Source organism: Mus caroli, chromosome 6 (assembly GCF_900094665.2).
Source record: "Mus caroli chromosome 6, CAROLI_EIJ_v1.1, whole genome shotgun sequence".
Classification (NCBI taxonomy): Eukaryota; Metazoa; Chordata; class Mammalia; order Rodentia; family Muridae; genus Mus; species Mus caroli.
This window is the reverse complement of record NC_034575.1, coordinates 27,402,355-27,420,272: the sequence shown is the minus strand read 5'-3', so window position 1 is coordinate 27,420,272 and position 17,918 is coordinate 27,402,355. Positions and strand designations below refer to the sequence as shown.

At 47.5% G+C, this 17,918-nt stretch overlaps 1 protein-coding gene across 3 annotated transcripts in view; it reads left to right on the top strand.

Annotated features, from left to right (window-relative positions):
- Positions 1-245: 245 nt before the first annotated feature.
- Positions 246-17,918, top strand: part of Plxna4 (plexin A4) — a 452,006-nt gene continuing 434,333 nt past the window's right edge. For all 3 annotated transcript variants that reach the window (XM_021164546.2, XM_029478188.1, XM_029478189.1), the window contains exon 1: positions 246-1,177. The gene's annotated coding sequence lies outside the window, so the exon portion shown is untranslated. The remainder of the gene's footprint in view (positions 1,178-17,918) is intronic.

Sequence of the window (17,918 nt, the reverse complement as noted above, 5' to 3'; positions counted from 1 at the left end):
GTGCGGGGAAGCGCCCCCTGCCCCCTCTGCCGGCCGCTCTACCTTGGTCTAGATGTCAGTCGCGAGCTCCGAGCCAGCTAGCGAGCCAGAGAGGGAGCGGCGGCGGCGGCGGCGGCGGCAGCGGCGGCGGCGGCGGCGGCGGGCCGCGGGCGGCGGGGAGGGGAGGAGGCGAGGAGAGGGAGGGAGGAAGGGAAGCAGGGAGGGCGGGAGGGAGGAGAGGAGGACCCAGAGAGCGCCAGGCAGCTGGAGTTTTTGCAGCGCTTGGCCGGGCTTCAATGCACAGCAGCAGCGAGCCGCGGCGGCAGCAGGCAGCCCGGGAGCTCCGGCGGCGGCCGAGCCAGCGGCGGCCCCGCTCCCTGCCCCCTGCAAACTTTGCGAGCAGCCCGCCCGGGGGGCCGGGGACGCGCCTAGGAGGCTCGGCTTGGACTACGGCCGCGCTCTTGGCCGCCGCAGCGCTAGCCGCCGCCGTCGCTGCTACCACCGCAGCTCCGCGCCTCCCCGGGGAGCTGCCGGCGGCTTCCGAGGCCCCCCAGCCCCGGCCCCTGGGCACTGCCCGGCTAGTCCCCGGCTAGGGTTGGGGGCGACAGCGGTGCAGCCAGCCCCGGGCTGCCAGGGGGTGGCCGTCACTGCCCAGAGAGGCGCGCAGAGGATCGGAGAGCGCTCCCCGGCGGGTCCCCAACGTACTCGCCGCCGCGCCCGGGCAGCGGCCCGACCCGGCTAGCATGGGCGGCGCGGAGTGACGCCGCCGTGCCCGCTTGGCATCAAGGACATTCAGCCCGCGGGGGTGGGGACGAAGGGGGGCAGCCCCGCGTCGCCGCCGCAGCCCCTGAGAGCCACCGCTGTCGCTGCTTGGGCTCCGGGGCTGGATGGAAGATAGGGGTGCTTGGAATTGATCTTCATTTCCTGACCTTTTTGTTGGACATTACGCCCACCTTGGACGCTGCAAGAGGAGCTGTCAAGCCCGGCAGGCTCTGGTTTGGCCCCCTCCGTTTTTCTCTGCTGCTCGTGGCTTCCCCGTGCCTCGGTGGAGTATTTGCGTTCGGGGCTGGGGCTGGAGGAGGAAGCCACACGCGCGCACACGCACACGTTCAGAGGAGGGCGAGAGGCAGCGGTACAGGCACCATCTGCAGTGTCAATGCGGCGCTGGGGCTGAAGGAGGGAAACGCCGCGCTTCCAGGTAAGGAGCCGCCGGCCGGGCGCAGGGCCAGCTGGGCAGAGCGGGCGGAGGTGGCGAGTCCGGTCCCGGAGTCCTCGCCTGCTCCGAGGCAGCCCACTACACACACACACACACACACACACACACACACACACACACACACACACACGCGCAAAACACAAATCGCGTGCGCGCACACACACATACTCACACACCAGGCACACACTGCGCTCACGCACCTGCCCACGTCCCACCTGGACACCCGCGTAGGTGCATCGCAGCCGGAGCAGGGATTTCCCGTGTTCTTCTCCTCTCCGGACCTAGACTTCTCTTCCCCAGGACTTTCAGGGTGGGATTCAGTAAATGACTGACTCTCCTATCCAGCCTGGTAGGATGAGGGAGCGATTTTGCTGTTTCTAGCTCCTTTCATTTCCTAACTGGTTTTTATAAGACAGGAGAAGTCATGGGAGGTCTTACGAGACCCGCCCAGTGCAATTGTGCCCCTTAGCTTTTTGGACACTCGGAGATTTTTTTGCTTTTAAATAGGAGAAAGGCAGAGAGATATTTAAAGGGCAGAGAACTGGAGATCTTGGTGATCGGGTGCCTGGGAGGAGGCCACATAGGCAACTGGGGCTGCAGTTCTGTAGGGCGGCGCATATGGAACAGACTCTGCGATTCCCCAGTAAAGGCAGCACACACGCCTTTCCGAAGCGTGGCACTGCTTCCCCGGAATGCGCCGGGATTTCAGGCAGGGAGGGGCTTTAACATCAAAGCTAGAGTGTTCCTTGTCTAGGGAGGATGCTGCGGTCCTTTAAGGAGGATCAGACCTTATTCATTTTGCCAGTCACCGGTAGACAACAAGCAGACAGGGCTTAAGGGACACATGTTTGTGGCCAACCCCTCACTTCCTTATCCTTCTCTGTGTATGTGAGGCAACACCCCCCTGTGCCTTTAGTTAACACCTGTCACATGTCTTTTGGGGTGTGTGTCTGAGAACTAGGAGGGAGAGTAGAGATGGATTTAGACTTATGGAGAAAGGACTGTGAAGACGATATCCACTTTATAAGGTATTTGGTCTATTAGTGTATCCCAGGTACCTTAGGCTACTAGTGTAACCCAGAGTCTAGATCCTCTGAATGCAGGACTGCTCTCCAGAAACCAATGGTTCAAGTTGTACTTCCCCAGAGCTCCCTGTCTCCACCGCCCCAGTTTCAGAGCCTGCTCATTTTGAAAGTTCCTAGAATGGATGGGAGTGTGTGTGTGTGTGTGTGTTGAAATTCCAAAGGGCTTTTTTTTATGGCTCCCCTATTAGAGTATCAGACAGACTTCTTTCGGGGCTCAATTATTGCAAGAAGAATGGAAGAATCAAATAAATCATTATTTTAGGCTTGAATACATATATATAACAAGTTTCTATGTTTCTATAGCTGTCCCTTTGTGTATTTTGTTGTTGCTTGTTTGTTTTTGTCATCCTGGCAAAAATGGGAATTGTTTCTATCCTCTTTATAAAAGAGTAGAACTCCCTCCCACCCCACCCCCACACACCTGGCCAAAGTCTTTGGTTAGGCCTATGTGGAAGAGCAGATGCCCCGGGAGAGAAGCAGAATTCCTGTTGTGTGTGGTGTAAGCTGCTCTTTGATTGACTGAGAAATGTATAAACCAGAATAAAGGAAAGCTCTCCACAATGGGAGAACCCAGATCGCAAAGAGACATTATTTTCTTTTTAAGAATGGTGCGTGTGTACACATCTAGTTATACACTTGCATTCTTAGAGCCTTGCCAAATGCAGTCAGCTTGTACAAGCTCAGGTGACAGGGGGTGTCTACTTCTGACAGACATTGGCACATTTTGGCATGCCCACACTTGGAGTGTGTGGCTGGGAAGGACCCGTGTACGCATACATATGGCTGTGGCACATGGTTTGTAACAGACAGCGAATTACAGTGACGGGGAGTATCTCTCAGAGAGGCATCCCCCCACCTGCCTGTGAGACCAGGAAGCTAGGGTGCAGATCATCCCACAACAGACTTCTGCTTCTTTCTCTGCCTCCCTCTTTCCTTTTTCATACATTTTGCAGCCTCAGGATCTATCTGTCATTCTAATGCAAAGACAACTGTCATTATGCTGGTTATAAGCTAAGCACTGGAGCTCAAAAGAATCTGCACACTTTCTGCACTTGCTATTGGTTTCTGGGAAAAGATCGACAGTAATTAACATCTTGTGTATGTTTGTATGTTTTGTTTTCATTTCCTGGCTCTTTTGCCCATCCCTGGAGTATACCGTATACTGCAGTATCACTGCTCCACCATTCTTCTGTGGGCTTTTAAGTTCTCTGGTCTGCACCGGAGGGCACTCAGTTGCATGGTTTAGAAAAGGCCCAGGCACAAATGCTTCTTTTCGATCAACCTCATTAAGCTGGAGATTGTTCTGGAAGCATGCCTGTGAACCCCAGGCCTGGATCACCCATGATCTGATCTGCTTCTTCACTAAGTCCTGCATGGCCCCTTCCCTCTCCCCCTGAAAATGTTTTAGGGAGGAATTTTGCTCCTAGGCAGCCAATTCGCTCTGCTCTCCTTCCCTGTCTCTATTCTCCTGCTTCAGCTCTGCTCCCTGCAGACAGGCAAATCTGCATGGCAGAATCTGCCTACACTTGGCCTACAGATCCTTTTAATCACAAGGAGGGATGCTGGCAATTAAGTGGGGGTGGGGGTGGGGGCTCCTAGGGTGGTAGCATTCCTACCTTGGGGAGAGAGCTCAGGGGGTTGGGTTAGTAACTGCTCTGAGCTCCTAGGTATTACGGGGCTTTGATGGAAAGAAATTATAGCAAGCGTCTCTCCTCCCAGCCAGCTAGGGGGCATTTCTTAGCAGCTTTAGCCCAGTCTTACCAGAGAAGGCACTGTACAGACAATGCACAGTGGAGACCTGTTGGAGTGGCTCTCTGACTGTGATGGGGTGAATGCTGTGATGCGATCTTGGCTTTGATTACTCTGTGCCCAGTGTGTCAACCTCTCCTTTCCTCTTTATTTGTGTCCAGGGCTCCCTGATGGGAAACCAGTTCAGACCCTGGGCAGCTGTTCAGGGTTCATTTCTTTCCCTTGACACCCCCTTTCCTTGTTCAAAGCCCTGTTCCTCCCTCTCCACACGCTTGTGAATCCACCTTCTAGCTTTGTGTTTGTATCTACCAGCCCATTTGTCCTCAGATGTGCAGCACCCCACGAAATCAATATAACATGAATTTAATGACAGCTGGATGATTAAATGTTATTTATATTTAAGAGCGGTATTTAAAAAAGACATCGTGCTAATAAATCAAAGGGCTGTTTGGGAGATGCACATGATAAGGGTAATTGCCCTAGAGGCTCCAATGAGCAATGCTTGGTCCACACGGAGCCCTGCAGACACTGTCTCTGTAAAGGCTAGTCCTTGCTCTTCCCTCCCCTAACACCCACCTGATCCCCTCTCACTGTCCTGACTTACTCTGGGTTTCCCTCCCACCCTCGCTTCCCAGACTGCAGACATTCTAGTTATGACAGGAAGGTGGAGCCAGCAAGGAGACTGGAGCTGGCTCTGCCGCTAAGTGAGAAGAGGTGGATCTGAAAAGGGAAGGCAAGCAGGGGTCCAGATTCCCCACTGGAGGCCAGTTCCAGAAGAAGGAGGCTGCTTCTCCACTTGCTGTGAAACAGAATAGCTTCTAGAAAGTCCTGAGTGAGAGCCCTGTCCTATGACCATGCGGCATCAGGGTCCCCAGGGAAGCAGTTGTGAGAATAGTAGTTTTGGTTAGAGCCCTTATGAAAATTCAGGAACGGAAAATAATACTAATTATTTGTGAAGTGTTTGTGCAGCACTTCCTTTGAACTCAAATCATTTGAGTGCTCTAGATGGGGTTGCTCCTTTAATTCCCATGAGCACCCTAAGAGGTAGTGGCTACTGGAGTCCCTATATCCCCCTGAAGGAACTGGGATGAGGGAGGTTAAGGACTTTGTTCCAAGTCACACAGCCACCAAGTGGTGGAAGCAAGTCTCAGTGCTAAGCAGTCTGACCTGGCTGCGAGGGTATAGGTACTCAGTATGTTGTCTCCCCTTGCTAAGTGAGTGGGGGAGTGTAGTGGGAGTTGTACCTTCTCCTTTGGATTATCTCTGACCCCAAGCAAAATTTCCTATTCTTTGAGCTTCAACTTCCCTATTAGTTAAGGGGATAGAGTCTTACCCTTGGCTGATGGTAGAGTAGAAAGTTTCATGGGCTTTTTCTAGCAGACCATTCAGGCTGGCTGTTACTTTATTTGGAAATTTCTATTTTTCCTCTGTAGAAAACACAAAAGGTGTGGCTAAGGGAATGAACGAAGTCTCTGCCTTTGCTTTGGATTTGGGGAATCTCCAGGGATGGTTGGGATCTGGCTTTTTCTAGTGAGTATTTCAAATTGCTGGTATTGTGGAAATGACACTCTCCCACTGAATGCTGAAAGTAGCCTGTAAGGTGGGGATTGCGGATTGCCATTTTGATGGCATAAGAACTTAGGCTGAGATGACAGTTAAAGATGCCAGAGGCCCCAGGTTGCTAGGCAACAGATGGCCAGTTCACTCTAAGGCCTGGATTCAGGCGATGACACTGCTCACAGGTGGTGCTCTGTAGTTGTTCTTTCATTCATTCATTGGTTCTCAGGATCTAAGCTTAGGATCTAAGCAGGAAAATATCATGTAATCGTAGGTGGAGGTTTGTGCCAATGGCCCGCACAGGGAGGCTAATCCTACAGCTGTAATGCAATTTGGAATTTAGAATAGAGAAGAAGAAGAGGATGAAGAAGAGGAGGAAGAGGAAGAAGAGGAGGAGGAAGAGGAAAAGGAAGAAGAAGGTAGAGAGGATACAGGATGAGTGGAGACACTAGGAATCATATTAAGATATTAATAGATGTACAATAGGGCCCTGGGAAGCTAGGTACCATGGTGGGTACATCCCATCCCAAAGTCAGAACTCTGCAGAATTGGCCTCTCTGGTGTGCAGACTCTTGGGCACAGAAAAGAGAGTGGTTATGGATTCCTTCCAACTAAACTTTTATTCCATGCATGATGTAATTTTCTTCCCCATGACCCCCACCCCCACAATGTGCAGTGTAGAAACTTCTGCTAAATTCAGGGTGTCTAGAAGATGCTTAGAATTTTATCACTCTGGGACCAGAGTGGGGAGACAGAAAGGACTCATATTTAAGCCAACAGGTGCCTGTGAGTTCAGAAGCACCCTAGGAGCCTGAGGCTGTAAGCTGGAATATCCACTCCCCTCCACGGTGGCTTCCCCATGAACCAGGATTCGTAACAGCAAATTGGATTTTAGGATGTTTTGTCACTCCAACACAAAACACATCACTAGCTAAGAGGATCTTGTCTCCACAGTCAATGTGCCGACCCCAGCCTAAGCACAGTCAATTCCCCAGTTCTCACAAGAAAAAGTCTTTCATTATGAAGCGGGAGCAGAGGAGCGATTGAAGCCTGGTCACTGAAAGTACAGCAATTGTAAATCTTTCCTGCTCATTGCTGCAGACCAGCACTTCCGGGCAGACTGGCCCATGGAACCCTTGTAAGAACAAGACTCACTTCCCGTGGTCCAGGGAAGATCCCCGAACCAGAAGGTGAACAAACTCGCACTTGAGTTTGGCTCAGAGGCCATGAGGGGGGAAAGTAAGCAAAGCAGAATTGGGGGGTTGTTTTTCTTCACTTGGGTACCAGGCACTGGGTGTTCTACTGAACCAGTCCATGGGGCATGTCAACATGGCAGATGGCAGGAGGTTCTTTTTCTTACTCTTCATCTCAGTCTTGCTTCTGGAAGGTAATACCAACAAGAGAGCAAATATTCCCAAAGTCAATTCTATGGATGTGAGGATAGATGCTTTATGAACCAAAGTTGCTAGGTCTAGTAGTTTGAGACACTAGGTATAAAACGGGATTCCTAAATGAGATTCCTGCTGTAGGATTTCTTAGAGACTTTAACATACCGGCATGTTCCACTGTGGTGTAGCCCTGGAATCCATCAATGTAAACACTGTCATGTGTGTACATATGAATGTCTACATGGTTTTTGTGTATGTGTGTTTATAAACATATACACATATACATGTTCATATGTATGCCCATGTATCTGCTTGCATATGTGGAAGCCAGAGGTTAACCCTGAGAATCTTCTTCAGTTGATCTCTGTGATCTTACATTTTTTTTTTTTTGAGACAGGCTCTCTCACTGAACCTTGAACTTTCCAATTTGGTGGGACTAGCTACCCAGCAAGCCACAGGAACTTCCTGTCTGCAGTCCTAGTGCTGAGATCACAGCGCATGTTGCTGTGTTTGGCTTCTTTATGTGGGTACAGGAGATTGAACTCAGGTCTTCATGCTTGCATGTGAGCACTTTACTGACTAAGCCATTTCTGTAGCCTATGTTTTCTTGTGTCCTTATTATTAAATAAATACTTTCAGCTGAATTTTTATAACCAAGTCTTGGGTTCTGGTGACCGTGAGGTCTCCAGGTCCTCAGAACTGTATCTGTGGCCTCAGCATCTGCTGAGATATCCCCATACCTGCCCTTCCCTTTGCCCTTCCAAGGCAGTAGGATTTCTCAGGCATGTGGACATGTGGATTCATAAATGACCCCTATGTGTTCTTTTTGCTTAAAAGCCACTGGTGTTATAGGAAAGATAGGCTTTGGATATAGCAAAATGTAAATCTCAGCTTGATCATCTACCAGAAAAGGGACGTTTGGAGAGATCAGCTTATGTTCAGCGCTACCAGTTACAAAATTAGGGGGTTGTTCTAGAATGGTAATTTTAAAAATATTTAATATAAAGTAGAGGAACTCCTTGCTCAACTGAAATTTTATATGAAACCATAGTGCCCAAGAGAAGCACAAACAGTATTGTTCTGGTTAAAAATGGAGATGCTTGGATTTGCCCCCTAGCCTGTTGTCCCTCACCCCTGATCTCAGCCTAGCTTCCCCTGAAGCTGGTGAGACATCACTTTATTGAGGGATGGTCAGGCCCAGGAGCTGGACCTCTGTGGTTCCTCCTCCTGACAATAGAACCAGACCTTTGTTCCAAAGGAAGAAAGCCAGTGATACCTTTAGGATAAGAAGGTTGGCATGAGTTGTCACATGGACAGGGGTAGGGAGATGGGGACAGAGAATGGCTGAAGCTGGAAACTGTGTGGGATAGGACATATATGGGGAAATGTATCGGGGAAATGTATCAGATGAGTCTTGTGTAAAGAACTCTCCAAATTCATAGGGCTGTGGCAGCCTTAGCCAACCACACTGTGGGACCTAGCACACACTCCTAGCTGAAGCCACGTTAGGAATGAATGCTGGTATTCCTTAGGGCTATTGCTACATTGTTTTTGCTCTTGTCGGTGAAATCATTTTATGACTTATAATTAGATAACACTGATAAAATTATCGAGTTGGTCATATTAACGATAAGAGGAGATACTGGACAAGTATCAATACCTTTCCCTGATGTTGAGATATATTAGCCCCAGGAGTGCCTTCTTCAGTGGGATGTGGGGATCACAGGCACTTCTGCTCATGTGAGCTGATGGCACAGCTGCTGGGAAGGCCAGGATAGAAACAAATGACCTGTCTTCCCTCTTAGATTTGAGTACTGTTGTGAGTATTGACGTGTGGTACAATAGAGGGTATTTCTGCATAACCTATTTCTTTAAGTTGTCGCCACTAGTCAGCTCTGTCCGCTCTGATGTTTATTTTATTTTATTTTATTTTTTATTTTTTTAACTCTTGCACTTTGAAGCTCTTCTGAGGTCAAGCTGGGCAGAGGCCCAGTGATCACACAGTGCTTGTGACCTCTCTCTCAGCTCTCTTCCCCATTAGAGGCTGACCCGGCTTCCTCCCCTAAATGCTCTTGCCTTTATCTACTGACTGCTGTGAACAACTCACTGGCACAGATTAGGGTCTTCAGAGTAGCCTGCCTGAGGTCTGTGCTCCACCCCTGCTTGAAAGCATATCTTGTGCAATCAGGAACTCCATTCGTTCTCTCCCACAATGACAAAGAAGCTGTTGCCAGCAAGGGCAGTGTGACAATTGAAATCATGTACAACCTGCTCTCTGTATCCATGGGTTCCACATCTGTGGTTTCGACTAACTGTGCATTGAAAATATTAAAAACAATTGTAATGCTGCCGTTAGGCGAACAGACTCCTTTCCTTCTTATTATTTCCTACACAATGCAGCATAGCAACCATCTATGTGGCCTTCCCATTGTATTGGTGTTCAAAGTGATCGAGAGATGATTTAAAGTATATAGGGCTATAGGCCTATGCTGCATGTATGCAAGTATTACATCACTCTATAGTCTTGAGTATCCGCAGAGGTTTTTATCCATGAAGTGTGGGGTTGTCCTTGAACCAACTACTTGCAGATGCCAAGGGATGACTAGATTTCTTAAGTCCTAGATTGAAAGGAACCATATAATACTTCTCTTATACTCAGCCCAACCCAGAGTATCCTCTTTAGGTGATCAGTAAGTATTTGCTGAACGCATAGAATGAGGATAGATAGGGTGAGGTGGGCTCTTCATGTTGATGGGCATGGAATCAAAGTATTACTCTTTGTGTGAAACTCACTGTGGGTTAGAGGCTGATAGACGGAGAGGGATGGCCAAGCTAGTTTACCCAGAGCCTTCTAAAGACTAGTACACTGGCTGTCCTCTCTTCATGTGTCAGTGAAAAACGTACACAGCCAATCATGTTCTGCAGATACCTTCTCTTGTGTCCTCTCTATCTAGAGATGCATAGCAAGTTTATTAAAGGTAAAGGAGGCTTGCTAGGAGAAACCTGTATTGTTAACCAAATGTTTTCTAGTTTCTTTGGCAGAGGCTTTGTGTGGATGTATTTCAACCTGCTGACATCGCCTGGAATGAGGGTTTCACTGGGTAGCAAACATTTTTGGGATGGGCATGTACTTCAGTGTTTGCTTAGCATGTGAAAGATGCAGGCTTTGTTCCATAACTAGAGGAATTGGAGAGAAATGATGATGATGAGGAGGAGGAGGAGGAAGAAGAGGAAGAAGAGGAAGAGGAGAAGGAGAAGGAGAAGGAGGAGGATTATGACAATGAAGGGGAGGCAGTGGCAGAGGCAACATTTTAGGAGATGGTGTCTTTCAATGGAACACTTGTAAGTTCAAGGTCATCTTGGAGGGAACCATGTTAGCCAGAGGAATCTACTGTATTGGGAAAGTAAAGACTAGTGAAGTCCAGATGTCAGAGATGCCACCCACCTCTTGTCCCTGTCATTTGCTTTTGAGAGGCTCGAAATGAACGAATATTTGGAGAACTAACTTTTGTGAGCATGACCATGGTCTGTAGGCAGGTGCCCACTTGTGCAGGGATTGTTTTCAGATGTGGGAAAGCAGCCCTGGCAGATGATGGGCTTGTTTCCAACAAGTGGTACTCTCCTGTTGCACCTCATTGATCAAGGTGGATGTCTGCAAAGCGTGTGAGTAATGACATTTACCTTTTCCATCTCCCTCAACCCCAGCTGCACTTAAAGAAAACAGACCTTCATTTGTATAGCTGGCAAAGAGAAATGGCCTTTATTAACAAATGAGGCTTGCATTAAGGCACACATCTCTAAATTGTGAATAGTTGAAAGCAGTTTTCTCCTGGGATATGTTGGGGAGCCTTGGCCATCCTCAAGGGGAATGAAGGTTTGTGATTGGACTGTAATTTTTGTGGCTTTAACCATGAAAGTGACCCAGAGGTTGTATTTCCTATAGAAGTCATTTTTTTCACCTATTATTCATCTTATGTAGGTAAATGATGTGTGTGTGTGTATACATGTGCATACAAGTACACATGCCGGGGAGGGGGCTGTGAACTGAAGTCCTGGGAGATTTTGTAGTTTGACTGGTGAGAACATGATAATTTCAGAGAGTCAGAACATTGCAGTTAGAGAACCCAAATCATCTTGGTTTATCTTTAGATATTTACTGGCCACCCCTCTATCTGACTTACCATCCTTCTGACTACCAAGTAAAAACATTCAGAATATATTCTTAGTAAACCATTAGCTTCCATCAGCCCCAAAGCTAAGAATGTCATCAGATAGCATTTAAAAACCTATATAAAAGTTCCTCCCAGCTTGCTGTATCCCACCTGCCGGTGGTCTAATGAACGCTCTGATTCATGACTGCCTTTTGATCTGTGTTCACACCAGTTCATGTAACCATTTCCATGATAGACCATGTCAACTGAGGCCATGCAGACCTGTGTTTCCAGACCACACTCATATATGGGTCGGTATAAAGTCTCTTTTTTAGCCTTGGGAGGGACAGTTGTGTTTGGCATTCACAAAGGTACCATTCCAGTGGTGTTTGGCCAGGGACATCAACTAACAAGCCACTTGCCCAATTGTTGGGCCTGCAGTACTCTCAGTCTGTAATCTAGTTCCAGAGAGACTAACAGTTGCTAACACATACACACACCGCAACAGAACTCCCCTGAGACCCATTCATAATGCACCACACCAGTGATTCTATCAGCGTTAAACTGTTTGGTGACTGAGTTTAGAATTATAGGAATCGGGGAAATGAATTAGCAGTAAATCAAGTCCCAGCTGAGTTCAAACCCAACTGCGGTGAGTTTTAAATTTAAACTATCTTGCTCTGATGAAGCAGTTGTAAGTCAAGCGCCGGAGCTCTGTTGCTCTCGACCTAGGAGAAGCATGGCAGCCATCCTTTGAGGGAAAAACCCTGAGAACAGCTTGTATTGATTCCTAGTCATGTTGGGAAATTGCCACTTCATTTTTCCTTATAAACTGTTGGCTCTCTCTCTCTCTCTCTCTCTCTCTCTCTCTCTCTCTCTCTCCTTGAAGTAGGAATCCTATTTGCAGGGACATAGCGGAAGGCAGATGGGAGAGGGGCTTAGGCTCACAGGGGGATTATTCATCAGTTTCTCTTTCGCCCTGCCCATGCCAAGTCATACAGAAGGGGAATCTGGGGCTGAGGATGGTGTCGTGTGTCTTGTTTTCCTGATTGGGACATACTTGAGTCTTCTTTCTGGGAGATTCACACAGCCAATCAACAAAGAGAACAAACAGTCCGAGGAAGCAGCAGACTTCCATGTTACTGGTGTCAGTTGTGGTATAATAAGAAGCCATTTATGTAAGTTACAGGGTCCTCTGACTGGAGCTTGTCGGAAATGTGGCTACAGTTATTCAGGCTGATTTTTTTTTCTCTCCTGCAAAATAATCCTGTGTTTTCCATTTTCAGAGCAATTGAAGAAGAATTATGTGCTGGTCAGGGAATAGGGAAGCCTACTTTCTAAACCGATGTCACTGAGTATTCTCCAGTCAGTTCTACCTGGGCAACACCTCTCTTTCTGTTTCTTTAAAGCCAGGAACAAGCCCTTCTGCCCCTCACCTGAAGCCCAGGAGGATGAATATGGTCATGCATATTAAAGGCCTGACTTCAGGAAGCAGGATCTCTTTATACACGAGGTCAAGAGAAAATCAAGACAGAGTGGTAGAATTAGGCTTCTCGCCATGATTCCTGGTGAGGTTACTTCATGAAGTCTTCCATTTGCTGATCTGGTAAAGAGCTATAAAGGATTAAACAAACCCATTTGCCTGGGGCCAGAAAGAACAGTGCAGTTGAGACAGCAGGAGAAAGCAGGACCGGATGGGTTAGCATCAGAAACAGGGGTCTGGGCAGGGTGGGTCAGAGAGTCGTGTCCTAATGACAGTCATGATCATGAGCTTGAGCTGGGCACTCTGGAGAAGGAAAGGGGCAAGGTTTCCCTACAATCTCACTTCTTAGTGCATCCCATACCAATGTGTGTCGCTATTTTAGCTGGAGAACGTTGCTATGCTGTTATAGGAGATTTTCCCAACTATCCTATCAGCCATTCATTCAGCCAGGGTCTGATGAGTGCCTACTATGTGCTAGAAACTGTGGAAGAATTGGTTGCACAGGAAAGGGCTTTCCCCACGTCTCTAGGGAACAGTGTATTATGGATATAGCATAGTGTGAACAGAATCTAAACGAATTGTGGGAAGGATGCAGGCAGAACGAGATCATAGAAATAAGAAGGATGTAGAGAAGACCCTCTGCCAGAGGAGATGCTAAACTGAGTCTTGAAGGGTCAGCAGAGCGGTGAGCATACAAAGGGAGGCCTGAGGTGGACGGAACAGCATAGGGAGGCAGGGAGAGGATGTGAGAGTGCTGCCCTGGGGTCCTATGAAACAGTTCAGGGCCAAGTGGGAAGGAGTGGGGAGAAGCTAGGCCAAGACCTGAATAAATGTCCCAGGGAGGGCTTTTCCCTGTATGCAAAGGGTCAAGCTTTGGGGGATAACCCAAGGAAGAGAACCAATATGATCAGATTCTCCTGGAGAAAGGTCTCAATGGGGACGATGTAGAGAATGGCTTGAAGTCATGGCGCTCTAGTAACTCAGGGGAGACCTGAGCAGGAGCTGAACAGTTAGTGAACCACTTAAGAGAAGAAGAGCCTTGAGAGGTGTGAGGAGGTCAAGTTAGTGATGGTAGCCACGGTGGCAAAGAGGCGAAGAACAAGAGGAGAGTTGGGGATCCCTAATAGCTGTCTTGCTTGAACAGCTGGTGTCAAGTGAGATCCTTTATAGAGCTGAGATTTCTAGATTGGGGCAGGGCTGGATGAGGGTGGAGGTGACCAGGACCTGTGGATATGAACGTCTTCTGCCTACCTGTGCTGGGCTTGTTTTTACCTCTGTGACTGTGGACTTTAAGAACTCACTCTGGGGTCTGGAAGCAGCTTGGAAAACTAGGAAGAGGATGCATGGATTTGTACATTTTTCGAATGATTCATGTTTTGAATTAAACATGCTGTCTTGAGCACTTTACTTGAGATGCTTCTAACAGTTCTCCAGGCACCCACCTAGCTTGAGGAGAGCCCCTCTATTTTCCTGTAGAAAAAAATGACAGTCCTGGGAGGTTGAGCAGTACCCATAGGATTAAAGAGCAAGCTTGGAGGGAAGATGACAATGGAGAATGACAGGTCTTTGTTCTGCTCATTTTCTTGTTCTGTTTCTTGGTTTACACCCACCTCCCCCATTGCTGTGAGTCTACATTCCAAACACTATGGTCTAGTCAAAGAAGTTTCATTGACCTAAGAGATGACAAACAGATTTTGACCTTGCCTCTCAGGAATAGTGGCTTGTCTACCTAGTCCATCCTCCTGGGTGATGGAGAAGCATGATCAAGACAGGGTAAATTAGAGGGACATGAGACAAGGAAGAAGTCTCTCATCCCGGGGTCTAGTTTGCCTCTCCTTCTGAGAGTCAGGGCATTTCAACACTACTTAGAAAATGTGTGTTTTCCTAAAGATATCTCCAATAAGAATGTTAAAAGCCACAGACTATACTTATGTCCAGAGTGTTTGTGGCCCTGAGCTTAGCCTTGCCAACAGTCCACTCTCATGCTAAAATTCAAATGATGCACCTTGTAAAACCACGTATGATTTCACTTACAAGAGCAAATTCTTTACGTTTGGAGAAATAACTAAGCCAGTTCCTATATTTTAACTAAACTAGTTCATATATTTTCATTTAACTTTTAAACTTGGCTTTAAATTTTATTGTAAATTATGTAAGAATGTAGCTTAGAAAGCCACAAGATTATGTACACACAGACACACAGACACAGACACACACACACACACACACACCCCATAAGGTCCATAAGTTCAGGCTGCAGGCAGGCCTACATTTTCTTTACTTAGCATAATTGTGATTGATGGAAGAGGACCCATCCTGTTGTGGGTTGGGCCAGCCCTGGGCTGGTTGCCCTGGGTTCTATAAGAAAGCAGGCTGAGCAAGCCAGTCAGCAGCAGCTGATGGAGGCATGGAGTCTCCATCCACTCTTGCCTTCAGGTTTCTCCCTGCTTGAGTTCCTGTGCTGACTTCCTTTGATGCTGAACAGTGATGTGCAAGTGTGAGCCAAATCAGCCCTTTCCTCTCCAGGTACCCTCCTTTTCTTAAGCCTCTCCCTCACTCTCTAACCTTCACACTTACCTTAATAAAGCTACTCAACTTTGTTTCACTCTGGCCTGTCCTAAAATTCCCTTCTACAGGGAGTCCATGATCCACCTTTAACTAAATGATGGTCCCTAAGGGGGAAACTCCTCAAGCTGCTGTTGGTAGGGCTGGGTTGCAGATCATTGGAACCACCACTAAACAGTAGAAGCAAGTCTGCATAGTCAAAGTGATGGGATAGGTCTGGCTTGGTCCAGAGTGTTAAAGAACATTTTTTTATTGCTAAAATGCCTTTTAGGCAGGCCAGTTCCCATCCAGGGAGCTCAGGAGCTACACCCGCTCTGTGCTTTTGCTTCACACTGGTATAGTGAAGGCACTTGAATTAATATGCCAAGGAGAGCTTGGTGCCTAGTAGGTATTAAAGCAGTGTTTGTTCCCTGTCATGTGCTCAACATTCTACAGGAAGGGTTCCATTCTGTGGTCCCTATTCTCTGCAGGAGATATAAACTGGGCTGCCAGTGAGGTTCTGATTCTGTGTCTGTTCATTCTGAGGGCTCAGCGTAGGAACTGGAGAGAGCATGTCATTTGCTTTGAGTGGAGTTCGGAGAAGAAATATACCAAACTTTTTGAGTCCCCTGTGCCTCCGTGGAAGGTGATTGATCAGTCTTAGGTGAGAAGTGAGGGGCTCAGAGCAGGATGCCCGATTAGCACAACCACTGTTCAAACCAATTCTTTAGAGCCAGGCTTCCAAGAGTTCAGTCCAGAGGTTGCCTGCAGCTGCAGAATTACAATGCAGCTGAAGAGAAGATGAAGGATCTGCTATCTGCTAGATTACTTCTGGGCATCTTAGTTGATACAAAACATGGCTGACCTATGGACTTCCTCCTGGAATGGAGCTGGGATAGGATCTGGGGTAGGGGTGCAGGCAGAGTTTTGGGGGTACTCCCCTTTCAACAGGTCCACAGAAGCAGCAGGATTCCTGGTCCTATCTACTCACGCCTCTGTAACCAGTTTTGTACATGCTTAATTGTTCTCAGTATTTTGTGTGCAATGTGGCTGCACTTCGGTCCTTGGAAAAGTCATTGGTTTCTCTGGTTTGTCTGGTAGCACACTCTTTCCTTTCTAGGGGGCAAAGAGTAGGGCTTGAGACCCTGAGAAGGGAAGTAACATAATCACAATGCTTGTGGTCAGAATAGAAGGAAAGCAGTGGACACACCCAGCTCTCCTGGGGAACTCTAGACGGCTGGCTCTCATGCCTCTAGAAGTGGGCGTCTGAGTCCCACCCACAGCTCTCTCCAAACCCTAACAAAGGTACGGATCTCCACAGTTCCCCCTCTTCTTACATTGCCTTCTTATACTTCTTTTTGGAAGCTTCTCATTAACGAATGTGTAACTGGACATCCTCAGAGGGGAAACTGGTCATCTGGGGAAAGGAGAGGACTCAACATGAGACATTTAATGCTCTGGATCCAGTGTGCCAACCGTGTACATCGTGTCAAATGGGATGGAGACTGGGCTGACACTGAGCCCCAGACTGTGTGTTGGGTGGAAGTGAAGAGAGCTAGTTTTGTTGATCCCAGCCTTCTCAGTGTTAGCTCCTTACTCAGTCCTCCTCATTTCCATTCCTCCTTCCAGGACTTAAGCAAGACTGGCCTTTCTTGGCAAATACTTACAAACGGTCTCATTAAATAATTTGTATAAACTGTGTTTATGTTACTGGCTGTCATTATCCAGTGAAATACTATTTTATTTGCATTAGGATTTACAGTGATGTAATCGCTCTTAGTTTTAATTTGATGGGGGCCTGTGTTGGTGCGTTCAAGAGAGCCAGAGTAAAAGTGTAAGGCATATCACACAGCCAAATATAGAAAATGAATTCTGCAACTGTCAAATAAAATTTCCCCAGCACATATTGTTTTGAAAGAATGGCATTTTCGCCTAAAACTTATATTTGCAAACTTTAAAATACTGCCAGGCATGGAAGAGACTTTAACTGGCTAACCAAGGGTTTGAATGCTCTTACATTTCAGCCATTTCCTGGGTCCAGGCCTTTTATTTTATTTATTTATTTTTCCCCGTGGCAGCAGTAGCTTACTTAGAGACTCTCTGCAAAGTCAGCCTGCCAAGAGTTTCCTGGTAAATTGCAATTTATTGACTTTATTTTGGGTATTTCCATTTACTTAATTGCACACTTCTTGAGAGCAACCATCTTCACGCACACATTTATAATTCCCACTGGACCCAACATAATGTTTGATTTTCTTCTCTCTCTCTCTCTCTCTCTCTCTCTCTCTCTCTCTCTCTCTCTCTNCCCCCCTCTCCCCCTCTCCCTCTCTCTCTCTCTCTTTCTCCCACAATATACTCACTGTGTTTTCTGAGCTTCAAAAGAGGAATATCTTTTTCTTTTGGCTTATTCTTTTATTTTTTTATTTTTAAGATGGGATTTTTTTCTATGTAGCCCAGGCTGGCCTTGAACTCCCAGTAAACCCCCTGTCTCAACCTCCCGAGTTTTTGGGATTATAAGCATGTGGCTAAATCCTGACTAACAGGAGTGTTTAAGTGGCCAGATGGTAGAGGGCCACCGGGAAACAGTGTGTACACAGGAAGTGGGTAGCAGTTTCCTAGGGGAATCTGCATGTGGAGATAGCTGCGTGTTAGTGTGTTGAATCTATTAGTCATCCTTACTTCCCAGTGGATGGTGAGTGGGCATCCAGTGAGCTGGGGCTTGATCACACACTTACTGTATCTCCTCGGGGGTACAGGGGTGGGGGT